This window comes from Hyla sarda, chromosome 10 (genome assembly GCF_029499605.1).
Source record: "Hyla sarda isolate aHylSar1 chromosome 10, aHylSar1.hap1, whole genome shotgun sequence".
NCBI lineage: Eukaryota > Metazoa > Chordata > Amphibia > Anura > Hylidae > Hyla > Hyla sarda.
The window spans coordinates 27,534,870-27,553,253 of record NC_079198.1 but is presented as its reverse complement, the minus strand read 5'-3'; the positions used below and the strand labels follow the sequence as shown (position 1 = coordinate 27,553,253).

At 50.6% G+C, this 18,384-nt stretch overlaps 1 protein-coding gene across 1 annotated transcript in view; it reads right to left on the bottom strand.

The window, feature by feature from the left end:
- LOC130293348 (MOB kinase activator 2-like) overlaps positions 1 to 18,384 on the bottom strand; it is a 173,523-nt gene that overhangs the window by 129,086 nt on the left and 26,053 nt on the right. Inside the window, exon 2 of the mRNA XM_056541918.1 lies at positions 12,589 to 12,692. The gene's annotated coding sequence lies outside the window, so the exon portion shown is untranslated. The remainder of the gene's footprint in view (positions 1 to 12,588; positions 12,693 to 18,384) is intronic.

Below are 18,384 nucleotides of genomic sequence, written 5' to 3'. Positions count from 1 at the left end.
GTACTACTCCACCCCGGGGCAGAATCTATCCTCTGTCTTCTCCAGAGACTCTTGCCATGTCAGAGTACATCCAGGAGAATTTAAAAAAGGGGTTTATCCGCAAGTCCTCCTCTCCTGCCGGAGCTGGATTTTTTTTTGCGTCCAAAAAAGATGGCTCCCTACGTCCTTGCATTGATTACCGCGGACTTAATAAAATCACGGTAAAAAACCGCTACCCCTTACCTCTTATCTCGGAACTCTTTGATCGCCTACAAGGTGCCCACATCTTTACCAAACTGGACTTAAGAGGTGCTTATAATCTCATCCGCATCAGGGAGGGGGACGAATGGAAGACTGCATTTAACACCAGAGATGGACACTTTGAGTATCTGGTCATGCCCTTTGGCCTGTGCAACGCCCCTGCCGTCTTCCAAGACTTTGTTAATGAAATTTTTCGTGATCTCCTATATTCCTGTGTTGTGGTTTATCTGGACGATATTCTGATTTTTTCTGCCAACTTAGAAGAACACCGCCAGCATGTCCGCATGGTTCTTCAGAGACTTCGGGACAATCAACTTTATGCCAAAATGGAGAAATGTCTCTTTGAATGTCAATCTCTTCCTTTCCTAGGATACTTGGTCTCTGGCCAGGGACTACAAATGGACCCAGATAAACTCTCTGCCGTCTTAGATTGGCCACGCCCCTCCGGACTCCGTGCTATCCAACGTTTTTTGGGGTTTGCCAATTATTACAGACAATTTATTCCACACTTTTCCACTATTGTGGCTCCTATCGTGGCTTTAACCAAGAAAAATGCCAATCCCAAGTCCTGGTCCCCCCAAGCGGAAGACGCATTTAAACATCTCAAGTCTGCCTTTTCTTCTGCTCCCGTGCTCTCCAGACCTGACCCATCTAAACCCTTCCTATTGGAGGTAGATGCCTCCTCAGTGGGAGCTGGAGCTGTCCTTCTACAAAGAAATTCTTCCGGGCATGCTGTTACTTGTGGGTTTTTTTCTAGGACCTTCTCTCCGGCGGAGAGAAACTACTCCATCGGGGATCGAGAACTACTGGCCATTAAATTGGCGCTTGAGGAATGGAGGCACCTGCTGGAGGGATCAAAATTTCCAGTTATCATATACACTGATCACAAGAATCTCTCCTATCTCCAGTCTGCCCAACGACTGAACCCTCGCCAGGCCAGGTGGTCGTTGTTCTTTGCCCGTTTTAACTTTGAAATTCATTTTCGCCCTGCTGACAAGAACATTAGGGCCGATGCCCTCTCTCGTTCTTCTGATGCCTCTGAAGTAGAGGTCTCTCCGCAACACATCATTCCTCCGGACTGTCTGATCTCCACTTCTCCAGCTTCCATCAGGCAAACTCCTCCAGGGAAGACCTTCGTTTCTCCACGCCAGCGTCTCGGGATTCTCAAATGGGGACACTCCTCCCATCTCGCAGGCCATGCGGGCATCAAAAAATCCTTGCAACTCATCTCTCGATTTTATTGGTGGCCGACTCTGGAGACTGATGTTGTTGATTTCGTGCGGGCCTGTACTGTCTGTGCCCGGGATAAGACTCCTCGCCAGAATCCTGCTGGTCTCCTTCATCCTCTGCCTGTTCCTGAACAGCCTTGGTCACAGATTGGTATGGACTTTATTACGGACTTGCCCTCATCCCGTGGCAACACAGTTGTTTGGGTGGTCGTTGATCAATTTTCCAAGATGGCACATTTTATTCCTCTTCCTGGTCTTCCTTCAGCGCCTCAGTTGGCAAAGCAATTTTTTGTACACATTTTTCGCCTTCATGGATTGCCCACGCATATCGTCTCGGATAGAGGCGTCCAATTAGTGTCTAAATTCTGGAGGGCCCTCTGTAAACAGCTCAAGATCAAATTAAACTTCTCTTCTTCTTATCATCCCCAATCCAATGGGCAAGTAGAAAAAGTTAATCAGGTCCTGGGTGACTATTTACGGCATTTTGTTTCCTCCCGCCAGGATGACTGGGCAGATCTTCTACCATGGGCCGAATTCTCATACAACTTCAGAGTCTCCGAATCTTCTGCTAAATCCCCATTTTTCGTGGTGTACGGCCGTCACCCTCTTCCTCCCCTCCCTACTCCCTTGCCCTCTGGTTTGCCCGCTGTGGATGAAGTGACTCGTGATCTTTCCACCATATGGAAAGAGACCCAAAATTCTCTTTTACAGGCTTCATCCCGGATGAAAAGATTTGCTGATAAAAAAAGAAGAATTCCCCCCATTTTTGCTCCCGGAGACAAGGTATGTGTTACGCCGAGCGCTCCGGGTCCCCGCTCCTCCCCGGAGCGCTCGCCACACTCTCCTCACTGCAGCGCTCCGGTCAGATCCACTGACCCGGGGCGCTGCGATACCGCCTCCAGCCGGGATGCGATTCGCGATGCGGGTAGCGCCCGCTCGCGATGCGCACCCCGGCTCCCGTACCTGACTCGCTCTCCGTCAGTCCTGTCCCGGCGCGCGCGGCCCCGCTCCCTAGGGCGCGCGCGCGCCGGGTCTTTGCGATTTAAAGGGCCACTGCGCCGCTGATTGGCGCAGTGGTTCCAATTAGTGTTTACACCTGTGCACTTCCCTATATCACCTCACTTCCCCTTCACTCCCTCGCCGGATCTTGTTGCCATCGTGCCAGTGAAAGCGTTTCCTTGTGTGTTCCTAGCCTGTGTTCCAGACCTCCTGCCGTTGCCCCTGACTACGATCCTTGCTGCCTGCCCCGACCTTCTGCTACGTCCGACCTTGCTTCTGTCTACTCCCTTGTACCGCGCCTATCTTCAGCAGCCAGAGAGGTTGAGCCGTTGCTAGTGGATACGACCTGGTCACTACCGCCGCAGCAAGACCATCCCGCTTTGCGGCGGGCTCTGGTGAAAACCAGTAGTGACTTAGAACCGATCCACTAGCACGGTCCACGCCAATCCCTCTCTGGCACAGAGGATCCACTACCTGCCAGCCGGCATCGTGACAGTAGATCCGGCCATGGATCCCGCTGAAGTTCCTCTGCCAGTTGTCGCTGACCTCACCACGGTGGTCGCCCAGCAGTCACAACAGATAGCGCAACAAGGCCAACAGCTGTCTCAACTGACTGTTATGCTACAACAGTTACTACCACAGCTCCAGCAATCATCTCCTCCGCCAGCTCCTGCACCTCCTCCGCAGCGAGTGGCCGCTTCTGGACTACGACTATCCTTGCCGGATAAATTTGATGGGGACTCTAAGTTTTGCCGTGGCTTTCTTTCCCAATGTTCATTGCACTTGGAGATGATGTCGGACCAGTTCCCCACTGAAAGGTCTAAGGTGGCTTTCGTAGTCAGCCTTCTGTCTGGAAAAGCCCTGTCTTGGGCCACACCGCTCTGGGACCGCAATGACCCCGTCACTGCCTCTGTACACTCCTTCTTCTCGGAAATTCGAAGTGTCTTTGAGGAACCTGCCCGAGCCTCTTCTGCTGAGACTGCCCTGTTGAACCTGGTCCAGGGTAATTCTTCCGTTGGCGAGTATGCCGTACAATTCCGTACTCTTGCTTCAGAATTATCCTGGAATAATGAGGCACTCTGCGCGACCTTTAAAAAAGGCCTATCCAGCAACATTAAAGATGTTCTGGCCGCACGAGAAATCCCTGCTAATCTACATGAACTCATTCACCTAGCCACTCGCATTGACATGCGTTTTTCCGAAAGGCGTCAGGAGCTCCGCCAGGATATGGACTCTGTTCGCACGAGGCGTTTCTTCTCCCCGGCTCCTCTCTCCTCTGGTCCCCTGCAATCTGTTCCTGTGCCTCCCGCCGTGGAGGCTATGCAGGTCGACCGGTCTCGCCTGACACCTCAAGAGAGGACACGACGCCGCATGGAGAATCTCTGCCTGTACTGTGCTAGTACCGAACACTTCCTGAAGGATTGTCCTATCCGTCCTCCCCGCCTGGAAAGACGTACGCTGACTCCGCACAAAGGTGAGACAGTCCTTGATGTCTACTCTGCTTCTCCACGTCTTACTGTGCCTGTGCGGATGTCTGCCTCTGCCTTCTCCTTCTCTGCTGTGGCCTTCTTGGACTCCGGATCTGCAGGAAATTTTATTTTGGCCTCTCTCGTCAACAGGTTCAACATCCCGGTGACCAGTCTCGCCAGACCCCTCTACATCAATTGTGTAAACAATGAAAGATTGGACTGTACCATACGTTTCCGCACGGAGCCCCTTCTAATGTGCATCGGATCTCATCACGAGAGGATTGAACTTTTGGTCCTCCCCAATTGCACTTCTGAAATTCTCCTTGGACTTCCCTGGCTTCAACTCCATTCCCCAACCCTGGATTGGTCCACTGGGGAGATCAGGAGTTGGGGGCCCTCTTGTTCCAAGGACTGCCTAAAACCGGTTCCCAGTAACCCTTGCCGTGACTCTGTGGTTCCTCCTGTAACCGGTCTCCCTAAGGCCTATATGGACTTTGCGGACGTTTTTTGCAAAAAACAAGCTGAGACTCTACCTCCTCACAGGCCTTATGATTGTCCTATTGACCTCCTCCCGGGCACTACTCCACCCCGGGGCAGAATCTATCCTCTGTCCGTCCCAGAGACTCTTGCCATGTCTGAATACGTCCAGGAAAATTTAAAAAAGGGCTTTATCCGTAAATCCTCCTCTCCTGCCGGAGCCGGATTTTTCTTTGTGTCCAAAAAAGATGGCTCTCTACGTCCTTGCATTGACTACCGCGGTCTTAATAAAATCACGGTTAAGAACCGCTACCCCCTACCCCTCATCTCTGAACTCTTTGATCGCCTCCAAGGTGCACACATTTTTACCAAACTGGACTTAAGAGGTGCTTATAATCTCATCCGCATCAGAGAGGGGGATGAATGGAAAACGGCATTTAACACCAGAGATGGACACTTTGAGTATCTGGTCATGCCCTTTGGCCTGTGCAACGCCCCTGCCGTCTTCCAAGACTTTGTTAATGAAATTTTTCGTGATCTCCTATACTCCTGTGTTGTTGTATATCTGGACGATATCCTGATTTTTTCTGCCAATCTAGAAGAACACCGCCAGCATGTCCGTATGGTTCTTCAGAGACTTCGTGACAATCAACTCTATGCCAAAATAGAGAAATGTCTGTTTGAATGCCAATCTCTTCCTTTCCTAGGATACTTGGTCTCTGGCCAGGGACTACAAATGGATCCAGACAAACTCTCTGCCGTCTTAGATTGGCCACGCCCCTCCGGACTCCGTGCCATCCAACGTTTTTTGGGGTTCGCCAATTATTACAGGCAATTTATTCCACATTTTTCACATTACCGTTGTGGCTCCTATTGTGGCTTTAACCAAAAAAAATGCCGATCCCAAGTCTTGGCCTCCTCAAGCGGAAGACGCCTTTAAACGGCTCAAGTCTGCCTTTTCTTCGGCTCCCGTGCTCTCCAGACCTGACCCATCTAAACCCTTCCTATTGGAGGTTGATGCCTCCTCAGTGGGAGCTGGAGCTGTCCTTCTACAAAAAAACTCTTCCGGGCATGCTGTTACTTGTGGTTTTTTTTCTAGGACCTTCTCTCCGGCGGAGAGGAACTACTCCATCGGGGATCGAGAGCTTCTAGCCATTAAATTAGCACTTGAGGAATGGAGGCATCTGCTGGAGGGATCAAGATTTCCAGTTATTATTTACACCGATCACAAGAACCTCTCCTACCTCCAGTCTGCCCAACGGCTGAATCCTCGTCAGGCCAGGTGGTCTCTGTTCTTTGCCCGATTTAATTTTGAAATTCACTTTCGGCCTGCCGATAAGAACATTAGGGCCGATGCTCTCTCTCGTTCCTCAGATGCTTCTGAAGTTGAACTCTCTCCTCAACACATCATTCCTCCTGACTGCCTGATTTCCACTTCTCCAGCCTCCATCAGGCAAACTCCTCCAGGAAAGACCTTTGTTTCTCCACGCCAACGCCTCGGAATCCTCAAATGGGGTCACTCCTCCCATCTCGCAGGTCATGCGGGCATCAAGATCCACTAGCACGGTCCACGCCAATCCCTCTCTGGCACAGAGGATCCACTACCTGCCAGCCGGCATCGTGACAGTATGGCTCTCCGCTAAATATGTCCGCTTTCGTGTCCCCAGTTATAAACTGGGACCACGCTATCTTGGTCCTTTCAAAATCAAGTGCCAGATCAACCCTGTCTCTTACAAACTCCTTCTTCCTCCTTCTCTCCGTATTCCCAATGCCTTCCATGTCTCTCTCCTTAAACCACTCATCCTTAACCGCTTCTCTCCCAAAGTTGTTTCTCCCACTCCAGTCTCCGGATCTTCTGACGTATTTTCTGTGAAGGAGATTCTAGCATCCAAGACGGTCAGAGGTAAAAGATTCTTCTTGGTTGACTGGGAGAATTGCGGCCCAGAGGAGAAATCCTGGGAACCTGAGCACAACATCCTGGACAAAAGTCTTATCCTCAGGTTCTCAGGCTCCAAAAAGAGGGGGAGACCCAAGGGGGGGGGGGGGGTACTGTTACGCCGAGCGCTCCGGGTCCCTGCTCCTCCCCGGAGCGCTCGCAGCGTTCTCTCATTCGCAGCGCCCCGGTCAGACCTGCTGACCGGGTGCGCTGCGATATTACTCCCAGCCGGGATGCGATTCGCGATGCGAGACGCGCTCGCTCGTGATGCGCATCTCGGCTCCCGTACCTGACCCGTTCCCCGTCTGTGTTGTCCCGGCGCGCGCGGCCCCGCTCCTTAGGCATTTTGTTTCCTCCCGCCAGGATGACTGGGCAGATCTTCTACCATGGGCCGAATTCTCATACAACTTCAGAGTCTCCGAATCTTCTGCTAAATCCCCATTTTTCGTGGTGTACGGCCGTCACCCTCTTCCTCCCCTCCCTACTCCCTTGCCCTCTGGTTTGCCCGCTGTGGATGAAGTGACTCGTGATCTTTCCACCATATGGAAAGAGACCCAAAATTCTCTTTTACAGGCTTCATCCCGGATGAAAAGATTTGCTGATAAAAAAAGAAGAATTCCCCTCATTTTTGCTCCCGGAGACAAGGTATGGCTCTCCGCTAAATATGTCCGCTTTCGTGTCCCCAGTTATAAACTGGGACCACGCTATCTTGGTCCTTTCAAAATCAAGTGCCAGATCAACCCTGTCTCTTACAAACTCCTTCTTCCTCCTTCTCTCCGTATTCCCAATGCCTTCCATGTCTCTCTCCTTAAACCACTCATCCTTAACCGCTTCTCTCCCAAAGTTGTTTCTCCCACTCCAGTCTCCGGATCTTCTGACGTCTTTTCTGTGAAGGAGATTCTAGCATCCAAGACGGTCAGAGGTAAAAGATTCTTCTTGGTTGACTGGGAGAATTGCGGCCCAGAGGAGAGATCCTGGGAACCTGAGCACAACATCCTGGACAAAAGTCTTATCCTCAGGTTCTCAGGCTCCAAAAAGAGGGGGAGACCCAAGGGGGGGGGGGTACTGTTACGCCGAGCGCTCCGGGTCCCCGCTCCTCCCCGGAGCGCTCGCAGCGTTCTCTCATTCGCAGCGCCCCGGTCAGACCTGCTGACCGGGTGCGCTGCGATATTACTCCCAGCCGGGATGCGATTCGCGATGCGAGACGCGCTCGCTCGTGATGCGCATCTCGGCTCCCGTACCTGACCCGTTCCCCGTCTGTGTTGTCCCGGCGCACGCGGCCCCGCTCCTTAGGCATTTTGTTTCCTCCCGCCAGGATGACTGGGCAGATCTTCTACCATGGGCCGAATTCTCATACAACTTCAGAGTCTCCGAATCTTCTGCTAAATCCCCATTTTTCGTGGTGTACGGCCGTCACCCTCTTCCTCCCCTCCCTACTCCCTTGCCCTCTGGTTTGCCCGCTGTGGATGAAGTGACTCGTGATCTTTCCACCATATGGAAAGAGACCCAAAATTCTCTTTTACAGGCTTCATCCCGGATGAAAAGATTTGCTGATAAAAAAAGAAGAATTCCCCCCATTTTTGCTCCCGGAGACAAGGTATGGCTCTCCGCTAAATATGTCCGCTTTCGTGTCCCCAGTTATAAACTGGGACCACGCTATCTTGATCCTTTCAAAATCAAGTGCCAGATCAACCCTGTCTCTTACAAACTCCTTCTTCCTCCTTCTCTCCGTATTCCCAATGCCTTCCATGTCTCTCTCCTTAAACCACTCATCCTTAACCGCTTCTCTCCCAAAGTTGTTTCTCCCACTCCAGTCTCCGGATCTTCTGACGTCTTTTCTGTGAAGGAGATTCTAGCATCCAAGACGGTCAGAGGTAAAAGATTCTTCTTGGTTGACTGGGAGAATTGCGGCCCAGAGGAGAGATCCTGGGAACCTGAGCACAACATCCTGGACAAAAGTCTTATCCTCAGGTTCTCAGGCTCCAAAAAGAGGGGGAGACCCAAGGGGGGGGGGGTACTGTTACGCCGAGCGCTCCGGGTCCCCGCTCCTCCCCGGAGCGCTCGCAGCGTTCTCTCATTCGCAGCGCCCCGGTCAGACCTGCTGACCGGGTGCGCTGCGATATTACTCCCAGCCGGGATGCGATTCGCGATGCGAGACGCGCTCGCTCGTGATGCGCATCTCGGCTCCCGTACCTGACCCGTTCCCCGTCTGTGTTGTCCCGGCGCGCGCGGCCCCGCTCCTTAGGGCGCGCGCGCCGGGTCTCTGCGATTTAAAGGGCCGCTGCGCCACTGATTGGCGCAGCAGGCCTAATCAGTATTCTCACCTGTGCACTTCCTACTTATCCTCACTTCCCCTGCACTCCCTCGCCGGATCTTGTTGCCATTGTGCCAGTGAAAGCGTTCCCTTGTGTGTTCCTAGCCTGTGTTCCAGACCTCCTGCCGTTGCCCCTGACTACGATCCTTGCTGCCTGCCCTGACCTTCTGCTACGTCCGACCTTGCTCTTGTCTACTCCCTTGTACCGCGCCTATCTTCAGCAGTCAGAGAGGTTGAGCCGTTGCTGGTGGATACGACCTGGTTGCTACCGCCGCTGCAAGACCATCCCGCTTTGCGGCGGGCTCTGGTGAATACCAGTAGCAACTTAGAACCGGTCCACCAACACGGTCCACGCCAATCCCTCTCTGGCACAGAGGATCCACCTCCAGCCAGCCGAATCGTGACAGTGCTCCATGGAAGTGTGATACTCCCTGAAGCAATCTCTAATGCAGAGGCCCGGATGATGGGGGCAAGTGTCACACTGAGTGGTGGTGTCCTTCCGAATCCCCCTCCTGTGACACACTCTGCATTTTTTCTGGGATCGTCCCTTCTTTCCAGTGTGGGGGACCTCACCAGGAAAGTGTTGGCTGGGGACGAACTGGGGAACCACAGTTCCAGAGGTGCTCTGACCCGCACTTTGGCGGTCACCAAAGATTAGGGCCTTTAGAACTTCCTGTTGAAACTGCAGGAATATCCCTGTGTTGCCAGCATACTGGGACAGTACAAAAAACTGTTGTACATGTTAATCGGGCTTGAATACAATTAGGCTTGAAGACCGGTCCCGCGGTACCTCGGACAGGGGCGCTGCCTTTCCCATCAATTGTGGACAGCATAAGGACATCCCTCTTTTCCTTATACCTGACCAGCAACAGGTTTTCATGGGAAAAGGCACGGGACTCACCCCAGGGGATAGGTGTATGTGGGGGATGGGTCGGAAGGCCTCTTTTATTCTTCCGGACTGTCTCACAAGCGACCGTAGATCTGGCGACGAGGAATGCGAACAGAGGGATACTAGTGTAAAAGTTATTTACGTAAAGGTGGTAACCCTTACCTTGCAATGGGTGCAAAAGACCCCAAATGATTTTCCCACTAACACCCAGAGTGGGGGGACATTCTGGCGGTTCAATTTGGGAATCTCTCGCAAAATTTATACATATTAACGCCATACCTCGCCCACCTAGTGGGAATGTACTGCCGGAAGCTGAGTCTCCCCTTAAAGCTGATGAGAGACTTATCAATAGAGACCTCCTGCCCAGGGACATAGGCCTCCCAAAATTAGGCCCCGAAGTGGTTGACAGCAGTGGGGTAGGCCGCACACACAGGTATGGTCCATCCACACAGCACAGGCCTGTTACTGGTGGCACGGACTGACTATAGGTGCAAAAAATAAAATAAAAAAGGCGCTTATAATCCCCGAAAAAGCACCTGCACCACAAAAAAACGCTGATCAGTACGACGGGACTGATAAGCGGTTGGTGGGCTTTAGCTAACAGTGGCAGGCTGTTCTTTTATACCGAAGAGGGGCCAGACACACGATTAACAAAAAAAACAAAAACAAAAAAAAGAAGGTCTGCGCCCCAAAAAAGGCTGTAGGCCCGGGTCATGCAGCTAAAAGGTGCTACGGACCCGTGGACACCTACAGACGCTGACATTTTTTTTTTTTTACCACCTAAAAGATCTGTCCCTGCCTAACTTTAAAGCTGTCCCTAATCGCTACTGTGCCAGGGGGCACAGAACAATGCCAGGTGGCACTTTTCTTCACTGTGGAGGGAAGATGGCAGCATGGGGCTCCGTCCTGCTCACCAGCTAACAGAAGTGTGGTGGGCAGAACGCAGCAACATGCTCCTTCACCCACCTCCGCATACTGCCGTGATTGGTGCGATCACTACGACCGCCCAATCACAGCTGTCCAGTACAGTACGGAGAGGGATTGGATGTGTATATTACACCACTGATCATTCTCCTTTTCCGGGTCATCGTGTCACGTGGCCTGGAATCGCAGCAGATCGCCGGTTTGTATTTCATGTGCTGGAATGCCTGCTGAATGATTTGAAATCATTCAGCAGGCATTCCGGTCCGATCCCCGCCCGGCGAGTGGCGGGGAACAGAATTGCTGCAGATTGTCGGTCTGAATTGACCGATATGGGGGATTGTCTCAGGACCCCCCTTGGCGATATGCCTGTTGAACGTTCTCAGCAGACATCCCGGTCTGGTCCCCGCCCGGCGAGCTGCAGGGACCGGAGAAACACAGGGCGTACCTTAAGGGCTCTGGGATGGGGGTGTACGGGTATGCCCTGTGTCATTAAGTGGTTAAACAGATTTTTTTTATTACATCTATTTAAAAATGTATTCTTCCAGCACTCCAGAGGAAGTTATTTTCTTTTTGAATATCATTTCTGTCTGACCACAGTGCTTTCTGCTGACACCTCTGTCCATGTCAGGAACTGTCCAGAGTAGGAGCAAATCCCCACAGAAAATCTCTCCTGCTCTGGGCAGTTCCTGATATGGACAGAGGTGTCAGCAGAGAGCACTGTGGTCAGGCAGAAACGAAATTCAAAAAGAAAAGAACTTTCTCTGTAGTATACAGTAGTGTTGAGCGGCATAGGCCATATTCGAATTCGCGAATATTCGCGAATATATGGACGAATATTCGTCATATATTCGCGAATATTCGCATATTCGTTATATTCTCGTTTTATTTTCGCGTATGCGAAAATACGCGCATACGAAAAGTAGTATATGTGGAAATTCGCATATGCGAAAATTAGCATATGTTAATTTTCGCATATGCGAATTTTCGCACGCCAGTCTCACACAGTAGTATTACAGCCTTTTTTACACCACACAAGTCTTTACACCACACAAGCTGGAAGCAGAGAGGGGTGATCACTGTGATGTGTACTGTGAAAAAAAAAAAAAAAAAAAAACGAATATTCGTAATTACGAATATATAGCGCTATATTCGCGAAATTCGCGAATTCACGAATATGCGATATTCGCGAATAATATTCGAATTGCGAATATTCGCGAGCAACACTAGTATACAGCAGCTGATAAGTACTGGAGGGATTAAGATTCTTAAATAGATGTTATTTACAAATCTGTTTAACTTTCTGGCAACAGTTAATAAAAAAAATAGTTTTCCACTGAAGTACCCCTTTAAGAGGTTTACCGAGGAAAGTGCTGAACAATGGCCTTGCTGTCATTTCACTGGTGTCTATAGTGTCCTCCAGTCAGACCAGCGCTTCCCTGTCTGTCAAGTCAGAGAAGTCTTTTCCTGGATACCTTCTCTGAGTGTCTTATCACAGATTGCCACAATAGTAAGTGAAATGAAGATCTTAGTCTTCAATGTTCTTCTGGGAAAGGTTCAGTCTTGAAATTCATGTGGATGTTCATTTAACAATACCTTGTAACAATACGTTGTACAGACCAAGTCCACCCTTCGTGGCAGTGGGATTTCCAAATGGCAATGGCCATTCAGCAAACTAACGATGAAAAAAATTTCAGGAATGGTTTGTGAATTATGACAAAGAGTTCAAGGTGTTGACTTGACCTCCAAATTCCCCAGAGGTCATTGCGATCGAACATCTGGAGGATGTCCTGTATACAAAAAGTTTAATCCATGGAGGCCGCACATCTTACAGGACTTGGATCTGCTAGTAACATCTCAATGTCAAATACCACGGCAAATCTTTAGAGGACTTATGGACTCCATGCCATGATGGGTCAGGGCTGAGGGCACAAAGGGAACTTACACAATAGGGGGCAGGTTTTATTGTTATGGCTGAAGAGTGTATCAACATTCATTAGACTCTACACCAACTCCCCCTTCATGAAGAACAGTTTAGCTCTTCCATTGTGGCCATTCTATCTTTTATCAGCTTTGTGATTGATAGGATGATATGAACAGGACCTATAACTTACCTCATTGTGAGGCCATCCATTGTTTATCGTGCTCTTATTTCAACATACCAATGAGGTCATGTACGGGCACTCACTGAGAAATCTCGAGTACACTTTTAAGCAACCTAAAAGAATGAGGAAATGTGTAGATGAGAAATGTAAGTCACATAAGTTTTATAAGTCTTTTCATTGTAAAAAAAAAAAACAACTCGCATTGAGCCAGATGGGTACTCTGGCCCTGAGACATCTTATCCCCTATCCAAAGGATAGGGGATAAGATGTGGGACCCCCGCAATCTTGTATTCGACACCCACCTGTTTGAGCAGCACGCCACGGTGCCAGCTCACAAACAGCCGGGTGGCAACCACGGGCCCGGAGTATCGTGACGTCACGACTCCGCCCCCGTGTGACGTCACCCCCCGCCCCCGCTATGCAAGTCTATGGGAGGGGGCGTGACGGCCGGGAGGGGTGGCTGTCTACTATGGACAACTACCTACTGGGGGGGGGGGGCAATTATCTACCTACTGAAGAGCACTTGTCTTCTGGGTGACACCTATCTACTGGTGGTAACTGTCTGCTGGGAGAACCTACCTACCTACTGGGGCCACCTGTCTATCTACTAAGGGGCTTCTATCTACCTACTGGGGGACACCTATCTAGCAAGAGGGACATTATAACCTAGGGCTGGGGAAAAGGGAAGGACGATGCTGGAAAAGTACGGAGACCAAGATGTTTGTCTGACAGATTCTACGGATGAGCCATGGACGGGAGGAGCTGTCATGGCGGTTAAAGGAGTACTCCAGGATAGAAAAATTGTCCTCCATACTGCCGGCAGTAAAAAAAAATAAAGATGTACTTACCTTCCTCCGCTCCCCCGGGGCCTCTGGTAACCCACTCCGATCTCCGCCGTTATCCTCTTCCTGGTTGCCGGTGGTCGGTGAGTCATACTGTACTCAGCCAATCACCGGCCGCAGAGAAGTCCCAACTCGGCCGGTGATAGGCTGTTTTATTCCTTTTGGTTATTTGGTATTTTACTTGTATGTTATTTTCCCAATTTTAAAGCACTCTGGAATATTTTGGCATAATATAAAGATTATTATTATTATATATTTTTCTGGCTATTAATTGGGTTTATCCATTTCATAATTTGATGACATATCGATGACGTATCATTCAAACTTGCCATCACTTTTGAGATTATGAGGGGTCCCACCGCTAAGATCCCGACTGGTCCTGAGAATACAGTTTTTTGGGATCTTGACTAGCTCCTGCAAGCTGCCTTTTGATATATAATAATAGAATAGATCTCTTTTATATCCTCAGGATGTTGATAAATGATAATATTACACATAAAAGACTTAATTAGTGTGTTAGTAATATAAAAGGCTATTACAAACAGCAGGTAAGATCTTGGTTGTCCGGGCATGCTGGGAGTTGAAGTTTTGCAACATCTGGAGGGCCACAGTTTGAGACGACTCTATTTAGTGCCTTGTTCCAGTCAAGTTTGTTGCTCATTTTTTAGTTAGTTCTTGGTCCATCCATGTGCAGTCATTGTTTCTGTATCTGTTGCTATCGAATATTTTTTTGGTAGCATTTCTCCTCTGTTTAGCACTGCTAAGCCTTGGTTGATCTCTGGGTCCTAGAATCCACATGCTATTTGTGTCAGTTTTTGCATATTAGAGTTTTCTTTAGGGATATCTGCAGGGACAGGGGGGGAAGTAATGTCTGGTGTTACGGTCAATGTTTACGAAAAGATTCAGGATAGCCAGCTAGGGTCAGTTTTTTAGTTTTCCAGAATTGCCATATTATGCTCCATCATCCATTAATCATCATTTCAATTTATTTAGTCTATTATTAAGTGGCTATAATTGTTTTTTGTAACTGCCAGCATTGGTACATACATTGTATGCTTTTTCTTTTGACCGCTTGTCGTACAGTTAAGCTGTACTATAAGTCCTGGGGGTATCTGAGTACCAGGAGCCACAGTTAGGACCCAGGAAAGGTGACCGCTAAAGGACTGGTAAAGCCCATTTCTGCCACCTTGTGACCAGCTGGCATCTTTATATGGCCTCCTGAACACTTCTTGATGGAAGACATTGGGGTACATGGGGTGAATCTGTTTGGTTTCAACTTGATAGACCCTTTGGGGGATATTTACCAAAGTTGTCTATGTCCCGCATCAATATAGACCAAACTACAGAGGGTTAGTCTGGTCTATTGTGCGCCTAATTTATCAAATGGCGCACGGCTCTTGATAAATTCTGTGCACAGACTGCATGATCTATGCTTTAGTCTATATTTAAACCTGCTCCAACATGGTCTGACATTTCGGCGTACTTTCAGCCTATGCGACTTGTCGCTGAAAAGTTGCTTTTGATAAATTCAGCACCAATGCATTTTCAATGCATTTCAGTCTAAAATAGACTAGCATGCATCATGTTCTAAAAATCCTCTAGAGCAAAAGTCGCAGAAAAGTCGCACATATTTAGACTGCGACTTTCTGTGCGACAAATTTAGACAAGAAAAACCAGTCTAAATCCTTTGATAAATCTCCCGCTTTATTTCTTCCTACTTCTATATAAAAATCTTAATCCTTCCAGTAATTTTCAGCTGCTATATGCTCCAGAGGAAGTTGTGTAGTTCTGTCCAGTCTGACCACAGTTCTGACACCTCTATCTGTGTCAGGAATTGTCCAGAGCAGGTACAAATCCTCATAGCAAACCTCTTCTGCTCTGGACAGTTCCTGACATGGACAGAGGTGTCAGCAGAGAGCACTTCCTGTGGAACACAGCAGCTGTTGGGTGTGTCTCACTTCCAGAGTTGTCCAGAGAGAGAGGAGAGAAGGAGTTTTTTCCAGCAACCTTTTCCCCAGGAGGGTGGCAGACTCCTGGGAAGAGCCTCCTGCTATGGACCCACGGCCTTCCACCTCCCGTACTAGGCCGGCGGGGGGTGGGAGTGAGAGAGTTACGGCCGATTCCAAGGACGGGGTCAGAAGATCCAGCAGGCTCCGCAGTAATGTGGAGCCCACTCCCCCGTCCATCGCTGGAAACCGCAAGGCATACGGTAGGAAGATAACTGTTGTGTCTTCAGGGACTGTTTCTAATGTTACGGAACCCCAGCAATGGGGGGTGAAGGGACCCAGGGAGTCGCTTGCCACGTTTGGATCCCGCATGCAGGCAAAGCTGGTGGAATACGAACAGCTGGGAAAGAAGCTGAAAGTGTTAAGGGAGGATCTGAAGTTTGCCCGCTACCAGACAGATAACTCTGCCAAGGCTATGAGGGCTAAGTTTGCTGCTAGAGTGTGCGAGCTGAAGGCAGAGGAGCAGGAGGTGGTGAGAGCCCGAATGCAGATTATAGAGGGAGCGGGTATGTTTAAAGAAAAATTAAAAAACGAGGACCGCTATAAAATCATGCGGACCCCTGTGAAGGAGGAAGAGGATAGTCAGGGGGAGGAAGAACACCTGTGTGATACAGAGGAGAAGATGGAGGAAGGTGGTGAGGGAGATGGCGGCAGTGAGGGTGATGAGAGTGAGGGGGATGTGTGTGATACCCCGTGTACCCCTAAGACCTCTGTCACCCCAAGTGCAGAATATATTAACCCTGCTCAAGTCGCCTTACCAACCACCTCAGAGGAAAGCGACAGTAGTGATGGTGGTGACAGCGGCCCAGTCGGTGGGGGGCTCCTGCGGGCCATAGTGATGCAGGAGTCACCCACCCGTCTGGAAAATTTCAGTTTTGGCCAGGACCTGGGCCCTGAGGAGAATAAAAGGAAGAAAAAGAACAGGAGGAAGAAAAAGGCTGAGGAGCAAGTCATGTTTGTTTTCTCCCCTATCCAGCAGTCTGGGCCACCTGAAAAGTTGGTTAAGACTGCTGGGCCCCCCACCCTGCCAGATCCAGTTTCTGCTGTGGAACGGGACCAGCACGGGGGGTACAGTGCTGCATCCAACATGGCCGTGGGTGCTACAGTCACGCATCCTGCTGGTAGGGAAGAGCAGGATGGGTTAATGGTGGGTGTCCCTGGCATTGTTATCAGCTCTGCAGGGCACTCCCCTGAGAGGGGGGGGAGTGTCCAGGCACCGGGACCCGCTGCTGATCCCGTGCAGTCAGGCGCAGTGTGTGGCATGGACGCTGTAGGGATTTCCCCTGTGAGGGAGGAGGGTCCCTGCAAGTCAGTGGCAGGTGGAGGGGCAGAGGTGCGCTTGGAGGGGCAGCCTCGGCCTCGGGATGTGATGTCTGCGGTGACATCCCACATGGAGGAGGAATCAGCATCGCCGACAGAGATCCAGCTAAAGCATGTCCTGGCCAGCCCAGAGGTAGTGGGTGAAGCAGCGGCTGATCCCAAAAACACTGCTAATAAAACCAAAAGCAATGTCACTACAAGGTGTGTGAATGATGGGAGTAGTAGTGCTGTGGATGAAAGGAGTGTATGTGGGAGTGATGGTGGAGTGAATGTGAGGAGTGGTAATGGAGTGAATAGGAGGAGTGGTAGTGGTGCAGATGGGAGGAGTGGTAGTGGAGTGAATGGGCGGGTGGCAGTGATGCAGATGGGAGGAGTGGTAGTGGAGTGAGTGGTGGTGGTGGATTGAATGGGAGGAGTGGTGGTGGTGGTGCGGATGGGAGGAGTGGTAGTGGAGTGAATGGGCGGGGTGGTAGTGGAATGAGTGGGAGTGGTGCAGATGGGAGGAGTGATAGTGGAGTGAATGAGAGGAGTAGTAGTGGTGTGTATAATAGTGACGTTTGTGGCAGTGCAGGTGGTTTAGGTGGGGCCGTAGGGACAGGGTCTGGTCCGGCTGCCCCCTCGGTCGCCAGGAGTTATGCCAGCGTGGCGGCCGGGGGTTCAGTGGGATCTTTACCTCCTGTATCTGGTGACGGTCAGTTGCAACGGCGCCTCCTGGAGGCACTAAAGAGAGGAGAAAGGACGCTCCAGGTAGAGGGAAAGGAGATGGACCTATCTTTCTGGGTGGAGAGACATGGTCTGGGAGCATTCCGACAGAGAAATGGGGAGACTGTATGGTCCCTCCAGACACCCGGGCAGGAGGTAGGTCGCAGGAATGTGGCCCGTCTGGTCTGGAAAGGCGAAGATGCGTGCCCCCAAAGGGGCAAAGTGGTGGAGCTTCTCTTCCAGATGGGTTTCAGGGCTAGGGACATCTTTGCCCTGATCCACCCTTTCGGCTCCTCTGAGTTTGACGTCAGCTTTGTTAGGCCGGAGGGACTAGATCTCTTCTGGTCTAATTATGAGCTGGTGAAAAACGAGCCCGGATGGCGAGATTTCGCTGTAAAAGCGGTATCTCGCCAGAGTATGGTAAAGAAAGTGACCGTTTTGACCCGTAACGAGTCACTTTCTTGTTATGACATTATGACCTGGCTGGGCAGGTACGGGGAGGTGACGGACATCCCCCGGAAAAACTTTGATGAGCACAATATATGGTCTGGGGCCTGGACGTTTTCCGTCCGTCTCAGGCGTTCCGGGAACACTGTCACCCACATTCCTTCGGCCGCCTTCCTGGGACGCGACAGAATTCAGATCTTCTACCAGGGGCAGCCGAAGCTGTGTCACAGGTGTGGTGACCCAAACCACTTTAGTGCCAACTGCACTCAGCAGATATGCGCCCTCTGCTGTGGGGTGGGTCACCTGGCGGCCACCTGTGGGCAGATTCGGTGTAACTTGTGTGGTGACTTAGGTCACCCGTTCAGCCGGTGTCCGCGCTCGTTCTCTAATGCTATGACCGCCCCGTCTGGGGAAAGCCTAACAGTTGCCCCAGCGGGGGAGGGGACCAGTGGAGGAGAGGGGGCACCAAAGCCAGTGAAGGAAAAACA